General features: G+C 46.8%; 1 pseudogene; it reads right to left on the reverse strand.

Annotated features, from left to right (window-relative positions):
- Positions 1-5,082: 5,082 nt before the first annotated feature.
- Positions 5,083-13,450, reverse strand: LOC137217879 (mitochondrial import inner membrane translocase subunit Tim8 A pseudogene; annotated as a pseudogene).
- Between the last annotated feature and the right edge of the window lie 272 nt (positions 13,451-13,722).

Here is a 13,722-nt window from a genome sequence, read left to right on the forward strand (position 1 = left end):
ATTTCTAACCTGAAATTATAGGAGGAGAGGACACTTCAACTCCAAGCCCCCAAGTTCTAGGACTCTGGCAGAGGGTGATGGATGAATGACCCACCCTAGGCACTAAGAGGAGAGAAGCCAGGGAAAGTTGGGGACCTCGTGGAGAAAATAGAGGAGGAACATGACCGAGACACATGGGTTGCTCCCCACGTGTTTGGAAATCAAGGAGCACTGGTGGTGGCCCTGGGTGAGGCTGCAGGTCGCCAGCCCCACCAGGACCTGCCGTAGAGCTTATAAGAAATGGATGGAGGGTTTTTGTATCACGAAGCAGAATTTAGAGGGTCCCTTCTGAAGAAAGGAATCATGAAACTCAATCTTCAGTATGTCTTTGGCACAGAGCAATAAGTATATTTCTAACTATACAAGAGAAGTTACCATTGGCTTTCAAAAACAAAGATAGGTGTTTGGAAGGGCAAACAGAGTCTCATGGTATTTGAGAATATTTTGTTTGGAAGGAGGAAAAGTTTAGGCACACAGTGGGCAACAGAAAAGTATGGGGTCACACAGTCCTTCCTCAGCCCCCAGACTCTAAATTTGGGGCAGAGGCTTGAGCAGACAGGCTAGAGACAGATGGCAGTGGCTTCATGGCAACCCTAAAACCCATTTAGGGCACAGGCTCCCTTCTGGGCACTAGTGTCCGTGGGAGTGTTTCAACCATCAAGGAAGGAGAGGAAATTGTAAATAACAGGAGTCTGAGCAAAAGGGAATCACAAATAAGGAATTACAGGTAAGTAAAACGTGCTGAGAGAAGGAAGCACAAACATGAGTTGGCAGGAGGAATAGATGGGTCGCCACCAGAGCAACAGAGAACTTAGAAATATATGGTGGCTTTCCCTTTCTTGTATGTTTTTTTTTCAAGAAAAGACATGAGCACGAAAGACCAGTGATTAGGGAGAGCAAAGGAATTAACAGAGGGAGACAAGCAGAGGTAAAAACGTTTGAGGGAAGGGAGTGATTGACTGTCATCCAACATTGGAAGGCAGCTTAGGAATCGGTGAGAAGCGTTCAGAAAAGAAACTTAGTTCCCCAAGTTAAGGGAAAATGGGGGAGGCATTAGAAACCAAGAGTGAGTCAGGAGCTAGCTCAGTGGACCACCCCGCCAAGGAAGGGAGGGGTGCCTTAGTCGACTGGGGCTGCCGTCACAAATTATGGTAGACAGGGGGGCATATAAACCACAGACATTTATTCATCACAGTTCTGGAGGCTGGACGTCTGAGATCCTGGCGGGGCCAGATTTAGCGTCTGGTGAGGCTGCTTCCTGGTTCATAGATGGTGACTCCTCACTGTGTCATCACCTGGAGGAAGGGGCCAGGGAGCTCCCTGGGGTCTCTTTTAGAAGGACACTAATCCCATCCATGAGGGCTGCACCCTCATGACCTCATCACCTCCCCAAGGCCCCACCTCCTGACACCATTCCACTGGGAGTTAGGATTCCACACATGAATTTGGCAGGGGCAGTGACACAGACATTCAATCTATAGCAGTGGGCAAGATGAAGATGGTGACTCTCACCCCAAGATTAGGAACATCCCAAAGACAAAATCCTTGATGAAAGGATCAGGAAACAGAAATCCCAGAGACCAGGGTGGGGAGCTCTCCTGGTTGTTAAGGGTGTACAGTGGGTGTCAGGGTGTCAGGAATGGAGGAACAGCCCCGTTCTCTGTGAGGCCGCAGGGACCCCATCTCCTCCTTTCTCTTTGTGTGTGGGTGCTGAGTGCTGAATTATCAGCCCGGGGCATCTCAGAAAAGATGTGCAGAAACATTAAAAAAGAAAGCCTTCCCACCTCACAGCCCCTGCTCTTTTCTCCAGCTCCTTGGAAAGCTCCTGTCCAAACCGAGTCTTCCTGTTCGTCCTGTTTCCCTCTCACACCAGGCACACGCCTTCCTTTATTCTCGAGATATAAATCCCGCCCGATCCAGGACACTGGCCATCAGCCTTTATTTGTAGTGAACCCTCCGCTTTGACTAATGATATTCAGCAAAAGGCTGGAGATTCTACAGAACACGTGTTTCAAATTGAACAGCAAAGGTAGAGGTTTCTCTGCACTCATAAATAATGAATTTTTCCCCCTAGATCTCAGGAATGGAGGGAGGTCTCAAGGAGACTGTAATGCAGTCTCAGACCGGGTACACATGCGGGGTGGGCGCGGCCAGCGAGTGGTGGTACCCGTGTGGGTGGAAGGGTTGGCTGGCAGCCCCGACGAAGGACGTGGGGAGAGGGAAGACAGAGGGAAGGGAAGGAGGCCGAGGGTGTCTGTGCGAGCCGAGGGGAGCCGGCTGGACTGTCTTCTGCTAATGGCAACGCAAATGGCATTTATGGCCCTAATTTACAGAGCACTAATAGTAGTAGAGTCAGGGTAAATCATTTCAATATCAAGATTTATGCCTTGGGGGCCAAGGACTAATTTCCATAAGGCATTTACAAAATCCATCTTGTCCTCGGAGGCTGTGATAAGTTGATGCCTCCACGGCCCCTGACCCCAGCAGCATCCCCTCTCTGCGCTGGGTGAGTTTCCTTCTTTCTTTCTTTCTTCCTTTCTTTCTTTCTTTCTTTCTTTCTTCCTTTCTTCCTTTCTTTCTTTCTTTCTTTCTTTCTTTCTTTCTTTCTTTCTTTCTTTCTTTCTTTCTTTCTTCCTTTCTTTCTTTCTTTCTTTCTTTCTTTCTTTCTTTCTTTCTTTCTTTCTTTCTTTCTCTTTCTTTCTTTCTTTTCTTTCTTTTTTCTTTCTTTTTTTTCTTCGTTCTTTTTTTTCTTTCTTTCTTTTTCTTTCTCTCCCTTCTCTCTCTGTGTCTACTTATCTATCTATGTCTATCTATTCTATAATCTATCTACCCATCCATTATATCTACCATCTATCTATCCATCCATCCATTTATTCATCTATCTATCTATCTATTCTATCATTTATCTATGTATCTACCTATTTATCTGCTATCTATCTATCTATGTCTATCTATTCTATAATCTATCCATTCATTATATCTACCATCTATCTAACTATCCATCCATCCATTTATTCATCTATCTATCTATTCTATCATTTATCTGTGTATCTACCTATTTACCTGCTATCTCTCTACCTATCCATCCATCTGTCTTCTCCCTCCCTTCCCTTTCTCCTGGAACTGAAATCACAGCAGCTGGTGGGCATGGCACTGCAGGGGCCATGAGTCGGAGGCACAATGTACCCCTTTCTCTATGGCCTCGTGGGCAGCTGCTTCCTCCAGGTCCACAGTCCTTGCAGGGTTCCCAGTGAGTCTGATGAGAAGGTGGAGCAGGTGGGACACCAGAGAGAGGAGCTGAAGCAGCCCTGGGGAAGGTCTCCAACACCCGGCCTCAGCAGCCCAAGGCCGTGCTGGGTGCCTGAGGAATCGGGAGTGGTCCTCGCTCTCATGGAATCTGTAGTGGTCAGGCTGACACGCATACACACATCAGAGGGAGCAGAAGGGAGAGTTGTGTGGGAACAGCGTGTGTTTTCTGAAACAGGTTGTGATAGCTAAGCTGAGCCCTTGCGTGTGACCGGCGGGGTTGCTGGAATTGAGGTTGGTCTGGGGAAACCACTTGGGTTACCCATCAGTCACTTCTTCTGGGGGTGTCCATGGGGCCCAGGAAGGGGAGCTGGGACTGGGGCCAGCAGGATGGTGTGATGAGCGATAAGGGGAGGGGAGAGAGCTGTGTGCCAGACCACCTCCACGGGAGACCTGGGAACTGATTCTAAAGGGGATGAACAGTGGAGAACTATGTAAAGAGACCCTCTGGAGGGACCCGAGAAGGGCCCAGTGTGAAGAGCATGCATTTGGGGAAAATAAACCAAACTGTTTATGTGAGATGGCAGGCTGTGTATCACCTGCTAACTCTCAAGAAGAGAATGTGGGAGTACCCATCCTGACGCCTGGGGTGACTCTGCCCCATCGCAGGCTCGTTCAGACCCCTCTCCCAAGAGACGGTGGGTCCGTGTCCTCCTGGAAATGCTCACAGGACCAGCTCAGTCTTTCTGGTTGAGCTTCCTGTTTTGAACAATTATCTGGGATCAAGGACAAGGAACCAGGCAGATGGACATGGATGAAGGAGGCAGTGGCTGCACAGTTCCCAGGGGGATGCTTGCTTTACCTCCACCCTCTTTCAGTGCCTCTAGTGTATTTGTTTGTTTGTTTTTTCTTGTAGAAGCTTTTATTTCAGTGATTAAAAGAACACAGTAAACGGAAACGATGCTGATTTACATTAGGCATGCACCTCTATCTGAAAGAGCTGCTAGTTTTTGACTGGCCTAAATCTTTATAACTTATTTTTTCATTTAGGCACATCTTTCTATTTTGGGGGGCCCTGATATACAGGGTAAGTTAACTTCTTCCTTGTGGCAGTTTAGTATGAGAATTACGTTCGCTGGCTAGATTCCTTTAACTAAAGGCCTCTAGACTCTAAGGTACCTGTACTAGCTCGAGACTGTACTTTATATAGATATTTAAGTGAATCACAGTATAAAGGAGGGAGATAACCTAGAAAGGTGAAATGTACTGTATGAATAATCCATACATTTTTTTTCCAGCACTGATAATCAAACATTAGATAAGGAGGCCTACAGGCAAGTACCAAATTACTCTTTCTCCCACTGCTGCCCTTTCTGAGACACAAAGATGTATATCGATCTCTCCAGAAATCTGAAAGGAACCCACACAAATAACAGATTATTACCTATGTGGTCCCACTATCAAATTATAGAGCAGTTCCTCTACTAAAATTGTAGGGAGCAGTTACTGGGACTACCAAGAAAGCATCGTCCCACATACAATAATACACATCTAGTAGAGTCTTCCGTTCATCTGTCAATCGTTTTCCCACGATTAGCATTAAAAAACACAACCCCAGACACATCTGACCCTCAAACCCACCCACACACAAAAATTGGTCTTTGTTCTTTCTCAGATGACAGGATGTCCCAAGAGTGACAGAGGTGGGAGCCGATCCCCCACCTTTTCTTCAACCGTCCCATCAACTGCTCTTCATTTCTTGAACTACCTCCCTTTTCCAAAGAGGTAATGCTGAGGTCAGTCAGAAAGGCTTTCTGAGAAGCCTGGCTTGGATTTCTGGGTCTGTTCCAGTCGATTCAAGATGAATTGGCTTGTATCAATGAAGCGCTCAATGCAGTTCACAAAACAGGCCTCAGCCCAACTGTTCAACTTTGGCCCAGGCTTGTCCGTGCACTTTTCCCAACAAAGTTCCCTCATCTGGTGCACCATCTACTGGAAGCACTGCTTCTGAGTCTCCACCTCGATGAAATGCTGCAGCTGCGGGTCAACCGAGCCCAAACCTGCTGTGGAGGAAGACGAGGAGGAATCCACACCAGCGCGGCCCAACTCGCCGACCTTCACATCGCCTCTAGCAGTTTTATTCGGTTGCTAATTTCATAAAGTCTTTGTTTCCGCTTCTTGCCCAAGACAAAAGTGGAGTATTTCAAGGACAGATCAAACTGAGGAGCAATTCTAAATGCCCAATAAGGAGGAGGTTGTGTTGGCGGTGCTGACCTCCAAGTGGTATTTATTCCCAGAAAAACTCACAATTAGAAACAGAGAGAGGGCAATGGTGAGAAAACTGCCCAGATTGGAAGGACTTTTTATGAGAGTTAGCACATAAAAGCCGCCGCAGAAACCTCTAACCTAGAACTCTCTAGTGGAACCAGAAATTTCCTTTAAACAAGTGACTTGCTTACGTACAGCTCAGAACAACATGTCAGTTACTTCACGGGGTGTGCTTTAAAATATATATAGACTCATGGAAAAATCCACTTTTAATAAGTTTTACAACGGTCCTCAGACTGCTTGTTCTAAAATAAGCAATTGTATTAATAACACAACCTTACCAAAATTGCACATCTATCTTCCAGCTGTTCTGTCTGGCAATTGTAGGTGTTCTGTGTTCATGCAATGCATGGGTGTGCGTGCACGCGTGTGTGTGTGTGTGTGTAATAGTTATTCATAGCATCTCTTTTCCCCTCTTTTAACATTTTTTTCCTTGGCTAAGGCAAGTGAAAAATCAAAGTTAAACATGTTCTTCTGCTGTGTCCCTTCTGAGTGGACCCCAAGAACTTGATCAAGTTTGTCATATGCCAAAGATTTCTAATCTCACTTCCCGCTTCACCTCATGCTCTTCCTATAAACCCAAACCCTGCTGTCAGCTCTCTAGGAAATTGAAGAAATGAAATTAATTTAAATGGGCTTTAAGTAGAAACGATGTAGCATTAAGGAGAAGTGTTTACAGAAGTCAGCAGGAATTGGTGAGTGGGTAACACTTTGTTTAAACAGAATGCTCATTTGTATGCAATTAGTTGACGTTATTTTTTCTCCCACTTACGTAAATGTTAAGCAGAAAATCCTTTTGGTGAATGTCTTAATTTCTTTGGGCTGCTATCAAAAAAAATACCACAGACTCGGGGGCTTAAACCACAGATATTTATTTCTCGTGGTGCTGGAGGCTGGATGTCTAAGGTCCTGCCGAGGGCAGACTTAATGTCTGGTGAGGACTCTGTTCCTGGTTCATAGATGGACGTCCTCTCTGTGTCCTCACCTGGTGGGAGAGGCGTGGGAGCTCTCTGGGGTCCCTTTTATAAGGACACTAATCCCATCCATGGGGGCTCCACCCTCATGACCTCGTCACCTCCCAAAGGCCCCACCTCCTGACAGCATCGCCTTGGAGGCTGGGGTTTCAATATATAAATTTTGGGAGGATACACATATTCAATCCATAAATGCGAAGAATGTTTTAAAATATTCACCTTCATTCCTTGGAGCACGCACCGTATTTTCTCAATCTAATGATGACATGAGCTAATAAACTAGTGATTTGAACGGAAAGTGATTTGAAAGGAAAGGACTTATTGGAAAAATAAAATCCACTGTGGTTCACGTGTCCATTTCTTTTTGAAAGATGTTTTGATTTCAGTAATTTTAGATAAAGAGAGTGCCTGAGAATTAAGGACACAGAATAGTATGTTGATCATAATTTAACATTATTCTTTTTATTTGAAGGGGGTGGGAGCCACGCCACCAGGACTGTCATCATGTGGGGAACTCTCAGGGTACAGCCCTAAGGCTGTAAGTCCAGACCCGTGTGGGTTTACGTTGGTCTGGCCATGCCTGTCCCCTGGCAATTGCTTCTTTCCTTGTGACCTTGTACCTAAGTTCAGGTAACTTGTGCCTGATGGGCTTGGTGTCCTGGTGGGAGACTGGGATTCATAGTCATCATCTTCATGTGGGTGGCAGACTATGAGTGACAATTAAGGTATCACCCTAAAAAGCTATGCTTGGTACCCGCGATGCCCACATCAGAGAGCTCTGTGTACAGCCTCCTCCAGTGCACCCTGGGGACACTGGTAAGGACAGATACATCTCAAGGATTCTCCAGTAAAAACTACTCCCAGAGCCTGTTAAATTGGTTACATACATATTTTCCCATCAAAAGAGTCCAACGTACGAGTGATGTTGTGAACGGAATGTGTGTCCTTCATATGCAGAAGCCCTGACTGTCAGTGGGATGATGTTAGGAGGTAGAGCCTTTGGGAGGTGGTTGGGTTTTGATGAGGTCATGAGGGTGGGGACCCCATGATGGAATCAGCATCCTTATAAGAAGAGGAAGAGATCAGAGCTCTCTCTTCATCGTGTGAGGACACATAGAGAAGGTGGCCGCCTGCAAGCCAGGAAGAGAACACCACCAGGAACTAATGTGCCCACGCCATGATCTCAGACTCCCAGCCTCCAGGACTGTGGGAAATAAGGGTGTTGTTTAAGCCACCCCATCTGTGGCATGTTGTTATTGGCAGACTGAGTGGACAAACACAAAGTGAGAGAGACATGTAAATACATTGATGTGAAGTTTCAGCTGGAGAGGAGACTTCAAAATCATTCAGTGTTATTGTCCTGGAGCTGCTGTGACATATGACCACAAACCAGGGACTTAAAACATTGCATATTCATCCTCTCCTATTCCTGGGGACCAGACGTCTGAGGTCCAGGTGTCCCAGGGCTGTGCTCTCTCCAGAGGCTCCAGGGAGGGTCCTTCCCGCCTCTAACAGCTTCTGGGGTCTCCAGGCGTCCCTGGGCTTGTGGCCGCATCCCTCCTGTCTCTGCCTCCGTCTTCATGTGGCTTCTCCTCTGTGTCTGTGTCTCTCCTCTTCTGTCTCTTAGAAGGACTCTGTCATTGGATTTAGGGTCCATCTGGATAATCCAGGGTACTGTATTAAACATCTTGAGATGTTTAATCACATCTGCAAAGACTTTGCCATATAAGTTCACAGTTTACAGGATTAGAACATGAGCATTTGGGGGTTATTATTCAGTTCGTCATACCCACCTTCTGGTTCCTATAGGCTCCGTCCTTTAGGGATTGATTCCTGGGAAATCTCTCCCCATCTCTCATGCTTTCCATCAGCTCGAGCCCCCGCAGGTCAGCAAGTTGCTCATGTCTTTACCAGGGACCCTTTGTCTTTTAAACTCTGGGGAACTACATCATGGCTACTGTCTCTTCGACCTCTTGTGTATTTAACCCCAAGTAGCTCTGCCTGCCTTCTGTCATGAATTGGAACCACGGCCCGAGGGAGGACTCAATATTTGACAGTGGTTAACTGGTTCCTGGAGTTTTCGGGACCCACTGCAGTGTCTGAACTGGAGTTGCCTCGATGGTCCACATGGCATCATACCTCCAGCTCCAAAGTGGTCAGCTCTCGGCGTGAACCCCAAATGTGCCACTTCCCAGCTATGAGAGAGTGGGAAAATTACCGTGCCACGTCTCACTTTCTCCATCTCTGAAAGAGGGATTATCATTCTATGAAGTACAGTTATTGAGTGGCTTCCAATAAATAATAAAAGGGAAGAGGGCTTCCCTGGTGGCGCAGTGGTTGAGAGTCCGCCCGCCGATGCAGGGGACACGGGTTCGTGCTCTGGTCCGGGAGGATCCCACATGCCGCAGAGCAGCTGGGCCTGTGGGCCATGGCCGTTGAGCCTGCGCGCCATGGCCGTTGAGCCTGCGCGTCCGGAGCCTGTTGCACCGAAATGGGAGAGGCCACAACAGTGAGAGGCCCACGTACCGCAAAAAAAAAAAAAAAAAAAAAAAAAGGGAAGAGCGCTGGAATTTAGTTGGCACGTACGTTTAGGGGACCCACTGCAGCCCAGGCACATGTCAGGCAGATTCAGGGACTGAAGCATCATCGTTTCCAGGACACACACGTTTGCAACAGCACTGGTCACAGTAGCTAAAATGTGGAAGCAAGTCCATCGATGAATGATTAGATAAACAGGATGGGATATATCTAAACAGTGAGATGTGACTCAGCCACGAAAAGGAAGGACATTCTGACACCTGCTACAACGTGGATGAACCCCGAGGACATGATGCTCGGTGAAATAAGCCAGAGAGGAAAGGATAACTCCTGTAGAATTCCACTCATCATTCAGGTGATTCCTGAATTCACCAGAAGTAGGATGGCGGTGCTAAGGGGTAGGGGAGGGGGACGGAGATTTAGAATGCGACAGGCACAGAGTTTCAGTCTGGGGCAATGATAAAGTTCTGGAGAAAGATGGTGGGGATGGTGGCATGTGAATGGACTTAATGCCACTCCACTGTGCACTTAAAAAAGGCGAAGGTGGTAAATTGTATGTTGTGTTGTTTTATCACAGTTGAAGATTACCGGGGGGAAAAGCATGCATTCCAGGAGAGGGAGAAAGATGACAAAAGTGGAACCTAGTTCATCCGTGACACAACCCAGGCACTGTTGAGAATTCTTAAGGGCATCAAATAGGGAAAGTGACCAGTGGTCGGGGGTAGTGGTGGGGTGGGGTGTGTCCAGGAAAGCACACTGGTGTTGAGACAGCGTCGGGGTGGGTGGCGTCGAGGGCAGGCGGGCTCTGGGCGGGGCAGAGCCCCAGGGCCATGGCGGAGGCATGGAGCTCATTTTAAGGGAGATTTGGGGACTGTGCCTGGTGTTGACTTGTGCAGCTTTGGGGGCGTTTTCCAAAACGCTTGTCATTCCTTTTCTTTCTAAACGGGCAAGCCTGGGCCACGTCCCACAGACTGGCAAAACTGGGTCATGACAGGTGGTTCCCTGACCGGCAGGTAGGGTTTTGTTTAAGGTAAAATCAGCTTACATCTGGGGCATGGTCCTCACAGTCGGACGTGTCCTTTCTATACGATTAAATACGTAGGACATAAGACACGGTTGCCTTAAACGTTAATTTCTATTCCTTCTGCAGGCTGGGGATGGGGAGAGGAGAAAAGTGTGGACCTGCAGTATTTGGAGCAGAATGTGCATTCAATACAAGAGAATCGTCCTGGACTATCTCTTCAGCGAGGGGAGAGCGGGGAGGTGGGCGTGTGTCCACGTGTGGTGGATGAGTCACCGTGATGCGTGTGTGCAGAAGTGTTCCTGGATCACAGCCCCATTTATTCAATTAAGGTGGCAGGTGAAGCTCGCAGGAATAAAGGATCATTTTTTATGCTGTTTACACATTAGGGGGTCTCCGGGGACTACTTACATGGGGGCTATAAATGCATCAGGCACGGCGTGTAACCTCGGATGATTGGAGTGTTTCTGAGCAGACGTGGGTTAATTGATTTCTAATGGAATATTCACGGGCACTTGGGCTGGGAGCCTTGCCCGCCACCCTCGCCAAGTACAGGGAGGCCGTGTTGCAGAGATCAGGAAATTAAATCAAACACGCCTTTCCTACAGATGATTCAATTCTTTGTTTTCATGGCAAGGACCGTAGCTGTGGGGGTCCTTGGGATCCAGCCCTTTCGTGGGCTATAACATACGTCCCTGTGTTTCCAAACATGCTGTGAAATTTCCAGGTAGATATCCAAGCATTCCTCTCTCACACAAGTAGGCAATTTTATGGAATTAAAACATGGTGAAACGTCTAAATAGAACTCACCTGCAAAAAGAATTCAGGTTATTTATTGTATTTTCCTGTCTTGGAGTTTCCCGGTGGTTGAAGCAGGTGACAAGGATACATCCAATTCACATTTCCTTGGGCCAGCTGACGATGTCAATATTTTCTTCTGCCAAGGCTTCCTATTGATGATAATTACGGCATAACACTTATCTGTACATTTCTAGCTATTGTCTCATTGCCACCCACAATGCTGCACAGGAGTCACATTGCCAGAAAATACACGGTAGGAGCGAAAAGGAAGACAGGTTGTATTAGCCAGGGTACTCCTGGGAAACAGAGCCAACAGAAGTGACTATGTATCTACCTGTCTGTCTACCTATCATCTGTGCATCTATCTGTGTATCTATGTATCTATCTTTTATCTATCTATCTCTCATCTATCTATCTGCTATTTATCTGTCTATATCCATAGCCTAGAGAGAGGGAAAGAGATTGTTATAAGGAACTGACTCACATGACTGTGAGGGCTAGAAGTCCAAAATCTCTGGGGTAGTACCTCAGGCTCGAGACCCAGGGAAGAGCCGATGTTGTAGCTGACGTCTGAAGGCCATCTGTGCAGAATTCTCTCTTGCTCTAGGATATCAATGTTTTTGCTCCAGTCAGGCCATCAACTGATGAGATGAGGCCCACCCACGTTATGGAGAGCAATGTGCGTTACTCAAAGTCCACCGATTTAAATGTGAATCTCATCCTGAAACACCCTCACAGACACATCCGCAGGAATGTCTGGCCACACCTCTGGGCACCAAGGTGCAGCCGAGTAGACACAACATTAACCACCACATAGAGGCTTCCATCGTTACAGAAACAGCAATGCTGACTCTGCTGGATGACGTTCTAACGCAGATCCCTAGCATCGTACAGAGGAGTACATTAGAATATTTTGCAGCTTTGTTAAGCAGGAAAGATTGGCCCCTGGCAACTAATCGGATGTTCCCTGTGGAAAAGCCCTTTAAGGCAGTGTTAACCCTATTGGCTAAATTTTCTCTGATTCTTCAGGAATGCCTGCGTATCTGTTCGTTGGGATATTCACACCCTCCGCTCCTGCGCCTGCCTCTGTCCCTCTTGGGGATGAGATAAGTGGGTGGCCCCTGGTACCCAGCTCAGCTCCCCCGTGTTGTGGGCACAGCTCCCTGAGGTCCAAGGAGATCAGAGGCCCCAGTGACTTGAGCCGTGGTTCATTTCTCGGTTCTGCAGAATTGGCTTACAATGACTAGACCGAGGGCTCTTCTGCCATGGATTGAAGATTTCTCCCCTCCTCTTTGGATGGACTGAGGGCTCCTTCACCGTGGACTGGGGACTCCTCCCTGGCAGAGATTCTGTTCTGCTTTCCTCTAATGAACTCCTTGCCTTTGGGGCTTTTATTTCTCTATAAACAGACAAAATAAAAAGTTGGTTGAGGAGTACTCACCGAGTTCTGATTCCTGCAACGAGTGCACTTGTATCCAGATCTCCTCCTGGTACGTCTGTCCATCTCTGTGTCTTCACTGGAGCCCAGTAGCTGCTCACGGAAAGACATAACAACCACAAGATGCAGGTACTTGTGGCCATGTGGCCAGTGAGTTTGCGGAACTGAGTCTCTCCTGTAGCTGTGTCTGCTGCGTTTTCACTGCTCTCCAATTCTTTCTCTGTCTTTAGGAACCATGCTACTTATGAGAGGACACAGAGTTTGTGTTTTATTCTATTTCTTTTCTCCCTGCCATGCCCAGGATGTGTTCTAGATATAGTCTGGTTGCAAACAAAGAATAAAGGTATCATGTAGCGGGAGTTACTTCTGGTTCCCTTGTTGAATTTCCTTTCCGAATCTGTTGCTTCTGGGTAAGTCACTGCATTCTTCGTCGTCTTCTTATCATTCATACCTTGCACGATATTTCAGTTTGGGAAATGACCACACTTCCCCCAGCAGTTCCATGGTTTCTAAGTACCAGTGAAAGTGGTGCTTTCTCACTTTGTCTGTGGTGAGCTAAAAAAAATGCTTCTGTCAGATGGATTACATTTCCCTCGAAATACTCATGGGTCTTAAAATGAAGGAAAACACATTTAAAAAAGTAGGCTTTGCCAAGACCAAAATATTTGAAAAAAATAGTTGAATACTTTTTTTTTTTTTTTTTTTTTGCTAAACCCCAAACATCACCTGATGTCACTGCGTCTCTCTGCCAGGTCTGTGTGCTTCTGGCCAACAAAATCAGGGGAGTCCATTTTCACACATTTGCTGTGATGTCAGGTCCCTTCTCATGGGGAAACGGGTGCTCAAAATGCCATTGCTTAAAGGTTTATGCCTTTTAAAATTTGCAGTGAGCTTTGGAGGAACAGGCAAGAGGAATAAGACACCACATCTGGGCGTCCGGCTGAGATCTCAAACCCAGAAAGTCAACCTCTGGGATATCTACGATGTCACCTGCATCCAGGGACATCAGATGGACGCCATGATGAACTACAGAACTCACCTGGGGTTGAAGATGGGAAAATGCATGGTTACACCCTTACGGAATCTTAATCTGAAAATAGGGCTGATGAGTCTATAAATGCCTCGAACCATCTTGGTGTTAAAGGGCAGCTTGAACCTCCTGTGGCCAAAAAGAAAAAAAAACCCGAACAAAAACCTTTTTTACCTGACCCCAGTGACATGCATCATTGAAATCGAACCTGGATCCCATTGAAAAATTTTACTGATGACTCTTTGGTTTTAAGAAGGCTGATAAAATTTGGGATGGGTCTTGTCTAATCGTTGCTACGTTGTATTTT

The sequence above is a fragment of the Pseudorca crassidens genome, chromosome Y, assembly GCF_039906515.1.
Source record: "Pseudorca crassidens isolate mPseCra1 chromosome Y, mPseCra1.hap1, whole genome shotgun sequence".
Classification (NCBI taxonomy): domain Eukaryota; kingdom Metazoa; phylum Chordata; class Mammalia; order Artiodactyla; family Delphinidae; genus Pseudorca; species Pseudorca crassidens.